Source organism: Macrotis lagotis, chromosome X (genome assembly GCF_037893015.1).
Source record: "Macrotis lagotis isolate mMagLag1 chromosome X, bilby.v1.9.chrom.fasta, whole genome shotgun sequence".
Taxonomy (NCBI): domain Eukaryota; kingdom Metazoa; phylum Chordata; class Mammalia; order Peramelemorphia; family Peramelidae; genus Macrotis; species Macrotis lagotis.
Window position 1 is genome coordinate 15,519,732 of NC_133666.1, and position 18,386 is coordinate 15,538,117.

At 36.6% G+C, this 18,386-nt stretch overlaps 1 protein-coding gene and 1 non-coding gene across 3 annotated transcripts in view; both read right to left on the minus strand.

Moving 5' to 3' along the window:
• Nucleotides 1–18,386, minus strand: part of IL1RAPL2 (interleukin 1 receptor accessory protein like 2) — a 1,037,032-nt gene that overhangs the window by 353,364 nt on the left and 665,282 nt on the right. The gene's annotated exons all lie outside the window — the stretch shown is intronic.
• LOC141503612 (U6 spliceosomal RNA) lies at nucleotides 11,883–11,989 on the minus strand. Its single transcript, XR_012472958.1, has one exon. It is a non-coding gene; the product is annotated as a U6 spliceosomal RNA (small nuclear RNA).

Consider the following 18,386-nt stretch of genomic DNA (forward strand, 5'->3'; position numbering starts at 1 on the left):
AGCCCATAGTAGTCACTAAATAAATGTCTACTGACCTGCTGCCTGACTAGTCACCTTGGCATTCTAACTATCCTACCCATAAGCTTCTAGGTTATCACTTGTGTTGCCTCACTCCTCATCCAGAATGCCCTCCCTCTACCTCTCTGCCTATCTATGAGGACATTCAAGTTCCAATTCAAGCCTCACCTCTACCAAGAGTCATTTCTTGACCACTCCAGAATTTGTTGATATCTCCCATTCATTAAGTAATTCAAAAAAAGAATTCTTGTTCTCTGGTTGCTGCATATAATTAATTTATGTTCCTTCTAGACTAGGAGCTCTCTTCGGTTAGAGACCATGCATTGTTATGTTTATCTTATGGGCAAGGCACATTAGGAAGCATGTAAAAAAAACGACTCAAGGTCCATATACTCTTTAGAGGGTTTCACTAAGAAAACTCTTACTTGTGAAGAAATTAGGATCCAATTCCATTATGATCAACTGACTTCTTCTCTTTCCTGCCTAGGGGAGCCTCAGTCCTCACCGTAGCAGAGAAGATAGGGAGAGGAAAGAAATAGTTTTTTAGTCTTCCTCTTCCCTGAGATCTTACTTCAATCAAAAACTCCTTCTTACTAATGACAAGTATCCTACCTTTTAACCATATGTATATGCAAACCTGCATGACTGTTATTCTAGAAAAAGTTATTTCTTTTTTTTTCTGGTTGGCTCATTTGTCCAGCACACTGGCTAGTACGTGAATCTGCCAAAGGACACTAAATGCCATATGTTCTTTTAGATGATGAATACAAAGGGCAGTAGTCAAAGTCAATGATGCTTAGAAAATGGCAGCAGTAGTTATTAATGTTGAATGGGCCAAGATGGGAAGTGGGTATAAGCTTTGTCAAAGGGAAAGAGCAAAATGAAAGCAATCTGGATGAGCTTTATTTAGGATGGTACTCTTAAAGTTCTGAGAGTCACAAGACTTTAGTGTTAGTCCTAGACCTTTATCACTCACTAGTTTGGATGAGTCACTCACTTCCATAGTTTTAGCTAATGGAACAAATGGTTTTAGGTCTGATATTCATTGTTAGCCTGAGCATCATCATCCTGGCCCCTAAGACATGATACATCTAGTTCAGTGACCTGCTCTTTGTGGGAAAGAGTTTCCTGTAGTCTAGTAATCCTTTTTATTAAGGTCAAATGCCTAAACAACTGATAATACTAATTATAATGGTGATGATACATAGCCTATATACTTGTTTTTATCCGGCAAAATACTTTCAGAGAGGTGATCTTATTTGACCCTCCCAACAACCTAAGAGGTAGGCTTGGAAAGAAGCATTATCCTCCTCACGTAACAATTAAATTTTCAAAATAATTAAGTGACTTACCCAGTGTCACTTGTGAAGCCAAGACCTGAACTGGAGTCTTATCTCCGATACAGTACCGCTGTTCTGCGTTAAGACTACAAAGCAAGTGACCCTAATAGTCATATCCAGTAAATGACCCAAGCATATTGAGAATACATTTACTATTTGGTTTATTGGTGGCAGAGACCGGATTGTCCAGGTTGTGATTTTTTGTTGCTATTGTTATTGCTTCCCTTTGTTTGTTTCTCTGGTGTGGATCTGCGATCCCATCGCTATGAAAAGTTCCCAGTGTGGACTGTCTTTGCCAATACCAATCAGCAGCTCATTTCAACTTAACGTTTTAGAGAGCTGACTGAGAGCATCAAGAGAACTAGGACCTCGTCTAAAGCAAGATCATCAGGGATAAGACTTGAACTGAGAGCTCACTAATTCCAAAACTAGCCCTCATTCAGCTATGATATATGATGTTGGTTGGCAAACATAAAGAGACACTAAAAGAAATGGTTGGCTGAAGTATTCTTTGGGAAGGAAAAGAAGGTACCTTTCACTAAGGACTTTGCAGAACAGACTCAACATCTGTTATAAGAAACACAATTTTTCTTTTCCATTCCCTGTTTTCATCTTAACTGCTCTGCTAAAGCTGCTGTTTCATGCTGCCATCACATTCCATTTTCTTTAGCATGGAACACCCAGGATAGTAGCTGTTTCCCAAATGGATTTTATCACCTCTTCTCATAATATTATTTTGCTCAAATGATGATGTTGGCAAAGGAAAGGGGTGGGGGAGTGAGTAAGCTTGATACTTGCCAAAATATGAGATTCTAATTTCTATCTCCTCAGTTTTTTAAAGGCCCCCAAACAAGACATTAGGAAACATGAGGTAGAGGAACTGAAATAAAAAAGAATGCACTATATGCTATCATAATTTTCTGAAATTCAGGATGAACTATTTAGACTTTCACCTAGACATGGCAACAGGGTGTCTTCTTCTCTAATAGAACCATTATCTTGTCATTCTCTAGGCCTAACTTTTAAAAATTAAATATGTTGATTGGGTTTAAACTAGCATCTTACACCATATATCACAATGATCTCCAAAGATATTATTCATCTAATTCTAAAAAGTCACATTACAGAAAATAAAATAGATAATACATATATGTATACATATGCATGTGTATACATACATAATATACAAATTAGATAGATAGAGAAAATAAAAAAGGTACCTTTCACTACTATGAATATGGGAATATACTTAACTAAATAAAGGCAAGGAGAGAAGCAGGAGGGACATTCAAGCTAATTTTTCCTTGGAAGATAAAGAAGCAGTCCTCAAAAGTAAATGAATCAGGGAACTAAGGCTCAGGGTATACAATAGCCAGTCCATAAAGAGGCAGACCTAACAAACCAAAATAGTCAACAAAGAAGCCAGGAAGCTAAATTAAATTGAAATAATGACACATTCTTGAATATTCTTTGAATGCTTGTTGTTTAGTAGGTTTTCAGTTCTTTTCAAACTCTTTGTGACTCCATTTGGGTTTTTTTTGGCAAAAATACTGGAGTAATTTGCCATTTCTTTCTTCAGCTCATTGTACAGATGAGGAAACTGAGGCAAGCAGAGTTAAAGTAACTTTTCCAGGTTCACAGTGTCTGGGGCCAGATTTGAATCAGGTCTTCTTGACTCCATGCCCACTGCTCTATTCACTGCACTGCCACCTAGTTGTCTTTCTTTTAAACTTCTCATTTCATTACCATTCTGAACCTGAAGAACTGAGAGACATTTGATATTTTCTTTGATTTAATTTTTATGCAAATTCTATTTAAATTTTATATAACTGAAACAATCATTTCATGTTTTATGATCACCTATGTTATAGAACAAGCCCAATTCCTATCAATACGGTCCTCTCTAAGGTCTAAGTTTTTTTTAAATGGTATTTTATTATACCCAATTACATGTAAACATAGTTTTCAACATTCAGTTTTGTAGATATTGAGTTTCAATTTTTTCCCCTCCTTTTCCTCCCTAAGACAGGAAAAAAATCTGATAGATTATATATGTACAGTCATGTTAAACACATTTCCATAATATCATGTCGAGAAAGAATCAGAACAAAAAAGAAAAACCAAGAGAAGAAAAAAACAAAAGTGAAAATAGTATGCTTCAATCTGCATTTAGACTCTATTGTACTTTCTCTGAATGTGGATGGCATTTTCCATGAGAAATCTTTCAGAAATTGTCTAGGATTCTCTGTATTGCTGAGAAGAGCTAAGTCTATCATAGTTGATCATCACACAATGTTTTTGTTACTGTTTACAATGTTCTTCTGGTTCTGCTCACTTTACTCAGAATCAGTTCATGTAAGTCTTTCCTGGTTTTTCTGAAATTCACCTGCTCATCATTTCCTATAACACAATAGAATTCCATTACATTCATATATCACAACTTATTCAGCTATTATGCAACTGATAAGTATACCCTCAATTTCCAATTCTTTACACCACAAAAGAGTTGATTTTTGTATATGTTAGACCTTTTTTCTTTTTATGATCTGAGATACAGACCCAATAGTGGTATTGCTGGGTAAGTTTTATAGCCCTTTGGGCCTAGTTCCAAATTTTTCTTCAGAATAACTGGATCAGTTCACAAATCCACCAACAATATATTAGTGTAGCAGTTTTCCGCCATCTCCTCTAAAATTTATCATTTTCCATTTCTATCATATTAGCCAGTCTGATAAAATGTGAGGTGGCTTGTAGTCTATGCTCTGAATAAGGATTGGGTCTGTTTGTCTGGTCAGAGGGCAAAATATTACCCAGGTTCTGCTCAAAAACCTTCAATAGTCCCTTCCTCCTGAAGTAGTTCATTCCATTTTTGAATAGCTATAATTTCTGGGAGGGTTTTCCTGATAGCAATCTAATATATGTCTTTTTTGCCACTGTCTCTTTCCCCTCCCTATCACCTCTTCTCCTCTATGGTTGATATCAGAACTGAACACCAAACTCTAGATAAAGGTTGACCAGGTCAAAGGACAGAGGGACTATAAGTTTCTTATAAATGGAAACTATATCTCTCTGAATACTACTGAAGATCACAATATCTCTTTGGGTTTACTGATTGATGATGCATATTGTATTTACAGTCTAGTAAATTCCCATATTTTTCAGACCAAGCCTTTTTTCACTATACTCTCTCTATCTCAGTAGTTGTTGTTTTAAAACAAGGATAAGATTTTGCATTCCAGTTTCAAGAGAGAAGATACATGTTTCAAGACATTCTTCAGGACCCTAAAGGGACAGAAGGATACTGAGAAGAAGCTGATATATAAAAGAGCTGAAACCTCTGTCACATTCCAAACCACAGCTTGTCACATGAGAGACTTCAGAGAATTTTTCCATTGGGCTGAACTGTTGACCCATCACCACAGGAATTTGTCTATCATGGCATATAAAGCTCTTCACTATGGAAGCTTGTTCTACCCCAGACAATTCTGCAGACTGGAAACATGGGTACCCATGCACTGTGGTGTCTCTGTCTCTGTGTGTCTGTGTGTCTGTCTGTCTCTCTCTCTCATTGCCTAGTTTTTTCTAGAATCTCCAATTTAAGGAGGAGGCCCAGGACAACTATGTTTTAATTCTTCTCCAGGATACCCTCCTGATTCATCTCCATAGTTTTTACCCACTCACCAGCTACCTTCCTCTCCAGTGGAAAGTTTGGACAGAGTAAAAATAGAAGGAAGATGAGAATGCCTACATCTTAAATGCTGTTGACTCCACATGTACACATGAAACTCCTTGAATATTTAATAATATGTCTTGATTGATGCCTGAAATATTCAAGGGAGTATAGATAATGAGCATTCCAAATCTCATTCAATATTACCAGAAATATGCTACCAAAAATAGATGATTAAAAGTCAATGTGTAAAGGAAATGAAATGGAAGACCAGGAAGAAGAGGCAGCTGATGGGAACCACAAGAGTGTGTGCCACTTCTAAGAAGAGATATGTGGTAACAAGGTTGGGTGGATGCCAGGGTGATATGCCCATCTTACTCTGAAATCTGAAAAGATATTTTGGTCCTGAGTCTATATCGTGACACTTCCTGGATATAGTCCTAGATACAGAGGAGACACTTAATAAAATTTCATGGAATTAACATTCATTTTTTCCCTAGTACCATTATACTTAATTGGGAACCAAAGACTCCAAGGAATTGGTCATCTCAGTCTGTCCGGCAGGTCTGTGCTTTAATTCATTTCAATTACCCAACAGAATTAATAACTTGACAATTTTGCCCATTGAATGGCAATAAGCCAAATAAGTGATTGATTGAAAATATCAAGAGCAACAATGCAACTTTAACTTATGAAGAAAGATATGAAATAAAGTTCCCTATAATTTGATGTTCTGAAACCTAACATTTTGACAATATCTGTTTCATCAACAACTTTTCTTGTCATTGTATATAGTTCTTCCAAGTTGTATAAATACAATTTAGAAGTGTTACAGTGAATAAAAAAGAATACATTTTAAAAAATAGGCCTAACAGAATGGCTCCTCTAGACTTAAAATTCTTGAAAGCTAACAGTGTCTGAGCTTATTTTCTACCATGGAGAACAACAAAATCTTTGGTAATTCAAGAGATGCTGAATAGCCAAGTCAGAAGGACCAGGCAGAGGCAGCTGTCAGTATTCAGATGATCGAAGAGGGAGAAGCAGAAAAAAGGATTTTCTTCAGTAAAGATTAAAAAATAGGTTAATATAAAATCTTCAGAACCAGGGACAAATTTAATATTTCTTATAGGAGGGACAGTTATTTTCTGGAGGAAGAGCAAATGTCTTAAAGGCAACATGACAGCCATTCCTAGAGGGAATCACTGGCCTAATCTGAGAAGTATTTAAAGGTCTGAGAATGAAATACTTCTTAAAAACGGGGCAACTAATATCTTCGAACTAACTGTGATGATTTACTTGTTCACTCCAGTAAGAACTCATCCTCCTAGTAACTGAAGTGTAGCTATTTGTCAGAAGCCTGGATAATGCAAGGGTGTGTTGGACCAAGCGGCAAGAAAGATCTGAGTTTCAATCCTGCCCTGACTGTCACTAGCTGTAGGTCCATGAGCAAATTCCATAATTTCTCTGAACTTTGCTCTCCTCAGTTGTAAAATGCAGATCTTTACTATCTAATTTCTAGGTATGTGTTAAGAATCAAATGAGACGATATGTGTAGAATCTTATGGTGGTATTGCAAATGTAAGTTATCATCATCATCATCATCATAATCTTCTCATTTTTAGTATCTAATTAAATGGAATTCAGATAGAAACATGTCTGGGACAATTTGCTATCATCCCATACGCCTTTAGGCTCAATGTTCTGCAGACTATAGTGCAAGTGAATCAAAATCTTGGAATATGAACTCATCTTTGGGAGACTCACTGAAACCTTTGGGAAATATTAGGGACAGGCAGGATGATAGAGATGATGGTTAAAGAGCTCTAAGTTAATAAGTCTATATGCTCATCAAATCCAGGCAACAGGATTGTCTGATCAGCCTTGGACTAAGTGCTGTGACAAATCCCAAAGAGGAAGATTCCGGCATTATAAAATCCTAATCATTTATCTTAAAGCATTTATAATACTGTAAAAATTGCATGTTGTATCCAAAATTCAATGTCCCCTTTTGGGGCCAGTGTAATGCTTGGGCTAGAAGATAGAGTCAGAGGATCTGATTCAAATTCTAATTCAGACACTTTCTCCCTGACTACTGCTCTAGAGCTTTGTTTCCTCAGACATAAAATGAGAAACACATTGTGTCCACAGTAAAATTTGAATTTATTGTACTATAGGAAATAACAAACAAAAAGATTTCAGAAAAACCTGCAAAGATTTACATGAACTGATGCATAGTGAAGCCAGGAGAACATTGTATACAGTAAAAGCAATATTGTGTGATGGTCATTTGTTAATGACTTAGCTATTTTTATATATGTATATATATACATATATATGTATATATATATATACACATATGTATATGTGTGTGTGTGTCTAAGAATCCCAAAGAAGATACTTTTACCTCCAGAGAAAGAATTGATATTGACTGAACACAGACTGAAGCATGCTATTTTTCACTTTCTTTCATATTTTTTTTCTTTTGAGTCTTCTTATGCAAAATGAGTAATAAGGGAATGGTTTACATAATTGCACATGTATAACCTATATCTGATTGCTTAACCCCTCAGGGAGGGAGGATGAGAAAGAGGGAGGAATAGAAATTGGAAATTAAAATTTTAAATAAAAATGTGAAAAAGTTGGAAAAAATAGAGAAGTCATGTAATGAAGCACTTTCTTGTGTGGGTCTGATTATAAATGCTAGAGGATCCAACCTATGGTCTCAAAAGACTCACTGCTAGACTTCATAGAACAAAATTAGAAATGGAACCAAAAAGGAATTAAAGGAAGGCAGAGTCTTCTTCAATCTAAGAAACAAGGAGGCAGCAAAGTGGTGCTCTAGTGGATTAAGTGCTGGGCCTGGAAATTTATCTTCCCAGTTCAAATCTGGCCTCAGACACTTATTAGATGTTTGACCCTGGGCAAACCACTTCATTTGTTTGTCTCAGTTTTTTCATTCACAAATGAGCTGGAAAATGAAATGACAAACCACTCCAGCATGTTTGCCAAGGAAACCCCAAATGGGGTTATGAAGAGTAATACAAGAATAAAATGACTGAACAACAAGAAACAAACTTTTTTAAACAAGCAGAGATTACCAAAAATGGAGGGGCTAGTATCATGAAGTTGTATATTTCCCTTTACAGGAGTCATTTCAGCAGAAATTGGATGTTGCCTTTTGGAAGATGATATAGAAGGGATTCCTGCATAAGAAAGAGGTTGAATTAGAGGGAGTGCTCAATCTGGAATCAGAGGACCTGGGTTCAAATCTTACTGCTTGTGTGACCTTGGGCAAATCATTCTACCTTCTGGGACTTGGTTTACTCTACTCTAAAATGAAGTTAAGGTCCTTTGTATCTTTCAATCTATGGTCCTTTGAACACAGAAGACCCTTTTTAACTCTGAAATCCTTCAGTTCTGGTGCTGTGCTTTGCTTTACCCAACTGAGCTAGTTGGTTTTAAACATAAATTGTACTGTGTACTCAGCATCCTGAAAGCAAGACAAATGGTTGGCCTATCTCCCTCAAACAAGCTGGACAATTCCCAGAATGCCAGGCAATTAGGCAGAGTTTCCAACAGAGGCAGACTACTTCTGCCTAACTTTAAACCATCAGGAAAATGCAAAAGCACAGGTTGTTTGATGGGCTGCTGGGCACATATGTCCCTGATTGCCCTCTGGGGCTCTCTGACCCTGGGAAAGGAAATACATTTCTCTGGCAGTTGTGAATGGCTCATCAGTCATCTTTTCATGAAATGTTCTGGCATTCAGTGACAGGGTCAGAGTAGACTTTAGGAACTTCCCTTCAGTAAATGAAGCTAATTTAAAGAGAGGTGAGTAAGCTAATTTGCCATTGAATTACTAAGGTCCTTGAAAGTTGCTCAAAGAATCAGAGGTAAGTCACAGAATAAAACAGTATCTGCAGAGGTGAAGAGATAGCTTGACTGGAATGAATCCGACCAAAAGACTTGTTACAATAACATTACTAATAATCAGAGTGAGATGTCATTAGCAATGGAATTTGTTTATACATCCTATTTTTAATGAAGAGTAGTGAATAATAAGTAGTAATTAATGCAAAATATCAACTCTAGGAGGCAATGGGGCATGGAGATGGCTTTGATCTCAAGAGATCTGGGTTCAGATTTTATCTCTCAGGCCTACTAGCTTTAAGACTTTACACAAGTCATTTCTAGTTTAGCCTCAGTTTCCTCCTTTGTAAAAAGAGGGGATTGAACTCAAAGACTTTTGAGATTCCTTACATCTCTATGATTGCTTGTGTGATGTTGGGTAAGGCATTTTCCTTCTCTAACCCTGTTTCCTCCTCTGTTAAACAAGAGGGTCAGATTCAATGGCCTTTGAGATCTTTTGCTGATCTTGATCCCTGATTCTATGACTAAATATGAGCCTTGAATCCTAAACTGTGCTTCATGATGCTGATAATGTTTGTCCTTCATTTTTTTATTATAGATTTTGTTTTCCAATTATATACAATAGTAGTTTCTATCATTTTTATAAGGTTTTGAATTTTACACATCCCCCCCCCCACTCTCCCTCCCCTCCCCATTCTCCCCCCTCAGAAGGCAGTGTGACAATCTTTACATTGTTTCCATGCTATACATTGATCAAAACTGAATGTGTTGGGGGCGGGTAGGTGGTGCAGTGGATACAGCACTGGCCTTGGGTTCAAATCCGAGCTCAGACAATTAATAATTACCTAGCTGTGTGGCCTTGGGCAAGCCACTTAATCCCATTGCCTTGAAAAATCTAAAAAAAATTGAATGTGTTGAGAGAAAAATCATATCCTTGAAGAAAAAATATCACAGCAAAATTATAGCAAAACAAATAGCAAAAAAGAGCCAAAAAACTCCCTTTTAAAAACAAAATTGAAGGTAATAGTCCTTGGTCTTTGTTTTAACTCCACGGTTCTTTTCTCTGGATACAAATGGTATTCTCTGTCGCAGAACCCCAAAACTGTCTGTTATTGCACTGATGGAATGAATAGGCCCATTAAGGTTACTCATCACCCTCATATTGCTGTAAGGGTGTACAATGTTCTTCTGGTTTTGCTCATCTCATTCAGCATCAGTTCACACAAATCCTTCCAGGTTTCTCTGAATTCTCATCACTCCTGGTTTTTCATAGAACAACAGTGTTCTATAACATACATATACCATATGTCCATTGATAGATATTCAATCAGTTTTCAATTCTTTGCCACCACGAACACAGCTGCTGTGAATTGTACAATTGATGTTTTACCCTTTTTCAAGATCTCTTCAGGGTACAGACCCCGAAGTGGTATTGCTGGGTCAAAGGGTATGCATATTTTTATTGCCCTTTGGGCATAATTCCAAATTGCTCTTCAGAAAGGTTGGAGCAGTTCACACCTCCACCAACAATGCATCAGTGTTCCAAATTTCCTGCATCCCCTCCAATATTGATCATTGTCCTTTCTGGTTATATTGGCCAGTCTGAGAGGTGTGAGGTGATACCTCAGAGATGCTTTAATTTGCATTTCTCTAATAAGTAGTGATTTAGAGCAATTTTTCATATGACTATAGATAGCTTTGATTTCTTCATCTGTAAATTGCCTCTGCCTATCCTTTGACCATTTGTCAATTAGGGAATAGCTTGTTTCTTTTTTTTTTTTATAAATTTGACTCAGTTCTCTACATATTTTAGAAAAAGTCCTTTGTCAGAAATACTAGTTGTAAAAATTGTTTCCCAATTTACTATATTTCCTTTGATCTTGGTTACAGTGATTTTGTTTGTGCAAAAGCTTTTGAATTTAATATAATCAAAATTATCCAGTTTGTTTTTAATGATGTTCTCTATCACTTAATTAGTCATTAACTGCTTCCCTTTCCATAGATCTGACAGGTAAATTCTTCCTTGTTCTAGTTTGCTTTTATGTCTAAATCCTGTATCCACTTTGATCTTATCTTGGTATAAGGGTGTGAGATGTTGGTCTAATCCATGTTTCTGCCATACTAACTTCCAATTTTCCCAACAAGTTTTATTGAAGAGAGAGTTCTTATTCTAGAAGCAGGGCTCTTTGGGTTTATCAAACAGCTGATTACTATAATCATTTCCTCTTGTCTCTTTTGCACCTAGTGTATTCCACTGATCTACCTCTCTGTTTCTTAGCCAGTACCAGACAGTTGTGATGACTGATGCATTATAATATAATTTTAGATCTGGTAAGGCTAAGCCACCTTCTTTTATACCCTTTTTCTATAAATCCCTTGATATTCTTGACTTTTTATATCTCCACATGAATTTAGTTATATTTTTTCCTAGTTCATTAAAGTAATTTTTGGAAGTTTGATTGGCAAGGCACTAAATAAATTAATTTAGGTAGAATTGTCATTTTTACTGTATTAGCTTGGCCTATCCACGAGGATTTGATATTTACCCAATTATTTAAATCTGATTTTATTTGTGTAAAAAGTGTTTTATAGTTGTTTTCATAGAGTTTTTGAGTCTGCCTTGGCAGGTAGACTCCTAAGTATTTTATATTGTCTGATGTTACTTTAAATGGGATTTCTTTTTCCAGGTCTTGCTGCTGTATCTTGATAGCAATACATAGAAATGTTGAGGATTTATGTAGGTTTATTTTATATCCTGTGACTTTGCTAAAGGTGCTAATTGTTTTTATTAATTTTTAATGATATTTTAGTATTCTGTAAGTATATCATCACGTCATCTGCAAAGAGTGAGTTTTGTTTCTTCCCTCCCAATTCTAATTCTTTCAATTTCTTTTTCTTCACTCATTGCTGAAGATAATATTTCTAATACAATACTGAATAGTAATGGTGATAACAGGCATCCTTGTTTCATCCCTGATTTTATTAAAAATATAGAGCACATCACGAATTTGCATGTCATCATTGCACAGGGGCCATGCTAATCTTCTCTGTTTCGTTCCAATTTCAGTATATGTGATGCTAAAGTGAGCACCTGTCCTTCCTTTTTTTTTTTTAGATTTTTCAAGGCAGTGGAGTTAAGTGGCTTGCCCAAGGCCACACGGCTAGGTAATTATTAAGTGTCTGAGGCCAGATTTGAACTCAGATACTCCTGACTCCAAGGCCAGTGCTCTATCCACTGTGCCACCTAGCCACTCCTTGTCTTTCATTCTTGAAGAAGACTATGTCATCAGAGAGGTGATGTCAAGATATGCATGTGAATTGCTGTGTTGTAGCCAGCCTCACTTTATTCTGTGGTCCCAGTGGCCAGATACAGATCAGGATACTGGAGATGGCTCTGAATGAATTCATCCAGGTTCACAAGCGGAATCAAGAGCAAATGTGACTTGCCCAGCTTCACACAGATCAAAGTTTGAAGTATAAGGGAAAAATATCAAAGGTTTATCACTATCTTTCTCAGTATCAAAAGGTATACCTGGGTGGCTAGGTGGCACAGTGGATAGAGTTATGGCCCTGGAGCCAGGAGTACCTGAGTTCGACACTTAATAATTACCTAGCTGTGTGGCCTTGGGCAAGTCACTTAACCCCACTGCCTTGCAAAAACCTACAAAAAAAAGGTATACCTGAAGTATGAATATTTTTGGTAAAGACAAGGGGTCTAAGGACAAATGAAACAAAGCACACATGGATACAGATAAAAATAAAAATCAAATGGTCATGGATTGAGTCTGATCACCAAACACACAAATCTTATAATAAAATAAAATTAATAAGTAGACTAAGGAGCAGAGACAGCTGAGGGAAATGTTGAGATTGCCACATTTAGTCAAGAAGTGTGCTGGAGTCAATTCAAATCAGGTCAGGAGAGCTGACTGTTAAATTTTCAGTGTGAGCACTTACATCAAAATCAGCAAATGATACAAATCAGAGTTTAATTACTTGTTCATGTGAAGAAAATAATGCAGATGATGATAATAATGCAGGTTAAATTTGAAACTGCTGTGCATACTTTTTATAGTGAGCTGGTTGTTAAATATTTTTCAGCATACTCTTATATGAAAGATTCACTTGTTATTTCTGAATGATTTACGAAAATTTCACTGAGAAGGCTGGGCTTTGGTAGGAGCAAGTCGGAAAAGTGAAAGGAAGAGAGGGAGGAAGCTTGATAATCACAGTAAGGAGGAAGAGTCCAAGCATAAACATATTGATTTCAGTTAAAGTCAAATTTATTTGCTTGAAGAGAGTCAGTAAAAACAGAAGCCAATATACCCTGAAGTGATAATGAAAAAGGGCAAAAACATCACTTGTACAAAAATATTCATTGCAGCCTTATTTGTGGTGGGAAAGAATTGGAAATCAAGTAAATGTCCTTCAATTGGGGAATGGCTTAGCAAACTGTGGTATATGTATGTCATGGAACACTTATTGTCCTGTTAGAAACCAGGAGGGATGGGAATTCAGGGAAGCCTGGAGGGATTTGCATGAACTGATGCTGAGCAAGATGAGCAGAACCAGAAAAACATTGTACACCCTAACAACAACATGGGGGTGATGATCAACCTTCATTGACTCGCTCATTCCGTCAGTGCAACAACCAGGGGCAACTTGGGGCTGTCTGCGATGAAGAATACCATCTGTATCCAGAGAAAGAGCTGTGGAGTTTGAACAAAGGCCAAGGACTAATAACTTTAATTTGGAAAAAAACCTGATAACTTATTGTCTAATGTTGCTATTCCTTATATTTTACGTTTCTTCCTTAAGGATATGATTTCTCTCTCATCACATTCAATTTGGATCAATGTATACCATGGAAACAGTGTAAGGACTGGCAAATTGCCTTCTGTTGGGGATGGGGGGAGGGAAGTAAGATAAGGGGAAAAATTGTAAAACTCAAAATAAATTAAATCTTCAAAAAAGAGGCCAAGAGGCAAGAAAAGAGGTAGAATGTGTAGGGTCATCCAATGAAGGATATTGTGAAAATAGAAAGCTTTCAAAAATTAAGTTCAGCGGCGGCTAGGTGGCGCAGTGGATAAAGCACTGGCCCTGGAGTCAGGAGTACCTGGGTTCAAATCCGGTCTCAGACACTTAATAATTACCTAGCTGTGTGGCCTTGGGCAAGCCACTTAACCCCATTTGCCTTGCAAAAACTAAAAAAAAAGTTCAGTGTTTTGTATAAATATGTAACTTACCTTTTCAGAGCTACTAAAAAATACTTGAACATAGAACAAAGTTCTGGCCAACAGAAAGTTCCATTTTCAGGAGATTTAGTCTTACTTAAAGGAAAACCATTCAAAGTGCTATTTTTTTGGTGGATTCTGACTTTGAAAAGAGGTAAGGATAGAGAGGTATAGATAAATAAGCTAAGCAGTGGGGAGATAAAAATTATGAGATGAAGAACAGCTGGAGAATGGCAATGGCTGAAACAAGAGAAGCAAGCCAGCTAAGAGTCTAGACAATGAACTATACTACTGAGGGTGGAGCGCTGAGGGCCATCAGGCATCATTACTCCACAATGAGAGAGGCAGGGACTATGGAGCCAGGGATCAAATATCCAGTCCAATTGTCCACTAGAGCATTCTAGATGAAGGTAAATGACTATGGTGATATTACTTTGCACTGACTTTTCCCCAGGATTTTCTGAGGCAACAGAGACCCTGGTATCTGCTCACTGTCCCAGGTACTCCCTTGGTTTACATGTTCTTTAATACAAAAGAAGATAGATAGATGGGAACCAAATAGCATTGCTCTTGATTCCCCTCCCCCAGATGACAAAAGCAACAGCAGACCATGGCCACTTCTAAAATGCTATTGCTATAAATCATATTGAAGTATGTTCCCAGGATGTGTGCATATATTATAAAAATCTGGTTGACCATTCAAGTTTTTGCAATCTTACTTACTTTTGAATGTTGGTAGTAAGACTGGGAATCAAAAGAGAAAAAAAACCAATCCAAGGGGGAAAGCAGATTAAATGAACTTCTAATCAAAGCAAGAGCCACAAAGATTTTTCAATGCAGTCTCCTACATTGTTGGAAAAACATTTCTTCCCCATTTTCCAGGGAGGGAAGAAAAATATGCAATGTTCTCTCCGTGTCTATCCATGGATAGTAAGCTCTAAGTTGTCCAAGAGCACTCTAAAGGAGAGCAAATAAGTAAGGTAGTCCAGGTTTACAGAAAAAAAGAGAGCTCTCATCTGCATCAACTATGCACACTATGAGAAAGTTAATAACTATCTATGAGCATATTCACTCTGTTAAGGCGAAAAATGGACAATGCTAAAAGGATTCTTGAGTATGAAACCCAATATTGACAAGCGTGAAAGAAATATAAGGAGAAACCATACATAAAAACCAAAAATAAATAGTTGTGCAAGTACAATGAACAGTTTTTAAAAACGTTTTACAATTTGTCTCTCTACAACCCAAATGAACAAAGTAAGCCTGAGTGAAAAGGAGAATAGTGTTACACTCAACAGTAGATTTCCTGACTGCTAGGCCAACAGTGTGACCACTATTGTCACTATTTCTTTCACTCTGGAAAGAAGCATTCACTAGAGTTCACCTAGAATCTGTGCTTAACCCTGTACAGTTTAATATTTTTTTTTATCAGTGACTTAGATTGAAGCATAGATGGCATGCTCATCAAATTTACACATGATACAAAGAGAAAAGAAGGAGCTAACACACTACATGACAGACTGAATCAAAATAGATAAATGAGATAATTTATGTAAAGGACTTTACAAAACTTAAAATGCTATATAAATGTCGACTATTATTATAATTATCTCAATGGGCTAGAAAATTAGATGCAATTTAATATGGATAAATGGCAAGTCTTACATTTAGGTTAAAAATCAAATTCACAAGTATAATATGGGAGACATAGGGTTAGACAGCAATTTGTCTGAACATGACATTTTAATAATTTTTTCAAAATGTATTGCAAGCAAACTCAATAGGAGTCAGCAGCAGGATATGGTAGCCCCCAAGGTGAAGATAATCTTAGACTACATTAATAGAGATACAATGTTAAGGCTTAGGGAAGAGATGATACCCTTAGATTTTGCCCTGGTCAGATCGCACTGAGTACTATGATCAATGTTATAAGTTCTTACTTAGGAAGGGGATTGGTAGACACACACAAAACATTTCCTAAATAGGTGATTCGAATGGTGAAATATTTAAGATTACCCTCTATGAGAATTAGATAATGTAAATGGAAATGTTTAATTTGGAGATGAAAAGACTAGAGGCAGCTAAGGGCAGTTAGATGGCCCAGTGGATAGAGCACTGATCTTGGAGTTAGGAAGATGGGAGTTCAAATCCAGCCCAAGACACTTGACACTTAATAGCTGTGTGACAATGGGCAAGTCACTTAACTCTGATTGCCTTACATCCAGGGCCATCTCCAGTTGTTTCAATTCATAACTAGCCACTGGACCCAGATGGCTCTGGAGAAGAACGTGAGGTGGGTGACTCACTCAAATTCGATTCATGTGCTTGTCATGGCATCACCTCCCTGATATCATGATCTTCTAAGAAGGAAGGACAAAAATCAGAGGCAGACAGATTATTAGTCTTCAAGTGTTTGAAAGGCTGTCAAGTGACAGTCCAGGAGGTTTAATGAGAAGTTAAAGTTACAAAGAGGAATATTTAGGTAAGAAAAATGATTTTTAATAACCAAGGATATGGGGAGAGCCAGAGTTCCCCCTTTTCTATTATTATAATTTCAAAACCTTAGGTTTTGACTAACTCTTTCTATGAAACCAATATGGTGCTGATACCTAAACCAGGAAGAGTTAAAACAGAGAAAGAAAATTATAGACCTATCTCCTTGATGAATATAGATGCAAAAATATTTTTTTTAGGTTTTTGCAAGGCAAATGGGATTAAGTGGCTTGGCCAAGGCCACACAGCTAGGTAATTACCAAGTGTGTGAGACCAGATTTGAACCCCTGTACTCCTGACTCCAGGGCCGGTGCTTTATCCACTGTGCCACCTAGCCGCCCCTAGATGCAAAAATCTTAAATAAAATCTTAGCAAAATGATTACAAGAAATTATCACTAAGATAATACATTTTTGACCAAGTAGAATTCATCCCAGGGATGCAGGGTTGGTTTAATATTAGGAAAACTGTTAGTATAATCAATTATATCAACAAAACCCTATCAGAAATTATGTGATTATATCAATAGATGCCGAAAAAGCTTTTGACAAAATATAGCATCCATTCCTACTAAAAACACTAGAGAGTGTAGGAATCAATACACTGTTCCTTAGAGTAATAAGCAGTATCTATCTGAAACTATCAATAAGGATTATATTCAATGGGGAGAGGCTAGAGGCATTCCCAATAAGATTGGGGTGAAACACTACTATTCAATATTGTACTAGAAATGTTAGCTTCAGCAATAAGAGAAGAAAAAGGAATTGAAGGAATTAGAATTGGGAAGCAAGAGACAAAACTCTACTCTTTGCAGATGACATGATGGTATACCTAGAGAAACCCCCCAAATCCCCCCAAATTAGCAACATTAGCAAAGTTAAAGGATATAAAATAAACCCTCATAGATCTACTACATTTCTATATATGACTAGCAAGATACAGCAGAAAGAGCTAGAAAGATAAATCCCATTCAAATTAAGCTCAGACAATAAAAAATAAATGGGAGTCTGTATGCTAAGACAGACTCAAAAACTTTTTGAAAACAATTGCAAAATACTTCTCATGCAAATAAAATCAGATTTAAATAGCTGGGTAAACATCAACTGCTCATGGACAGACTGAGCTAACAATAAAAAGGACAATTCTACCAAAAGTATATTACCTGCTTAGTGCTCTACCAATCAAAATTCCAAAAAACATTACTTTAGTGAATTAGAAAAAGTTGTAAGTAAATTCATATGGAGAAATAAAAAGTCAAGAATTTCCAGGGTCAATGAAAAAAAGTGCAAAAGAAGGTGACTTAGCTTTACAGGTCCAAAATTATTTTATAAAGCATCAGTTATCAAAACCGACTGGTATTGGCTAAGAAATAGAGTGGTAGATCAGTGGAAAAGATTAGGTGCAATAGCAGGAATGATTATAATAATCTGCTGTTTGATAAACACAAAGAGTCCAGCTATTGGGATAAAAACTCTCTCTTCAATAAAAACTATTGGGAAAATTGGAAGTTAGTATGGAAGAAACTTTGATTAGATGAGCACCTCACACCCTATACTAAGATAAGATCAAAATGGATACAGGATTTAGACATAAAAACATTACTATAAGCAAACTTGAAGATGAAGGAGTAGTTTACTTGTCAGATCCATGGAAAGGGAAGCAGTTCATGACCAAGGAAGAGATGGAGAATATCATTAAAAACAAAATCGATAATTTTAATGACATTAAATTAAAAAGCTTTTGCACAGATAAAACCACTGTA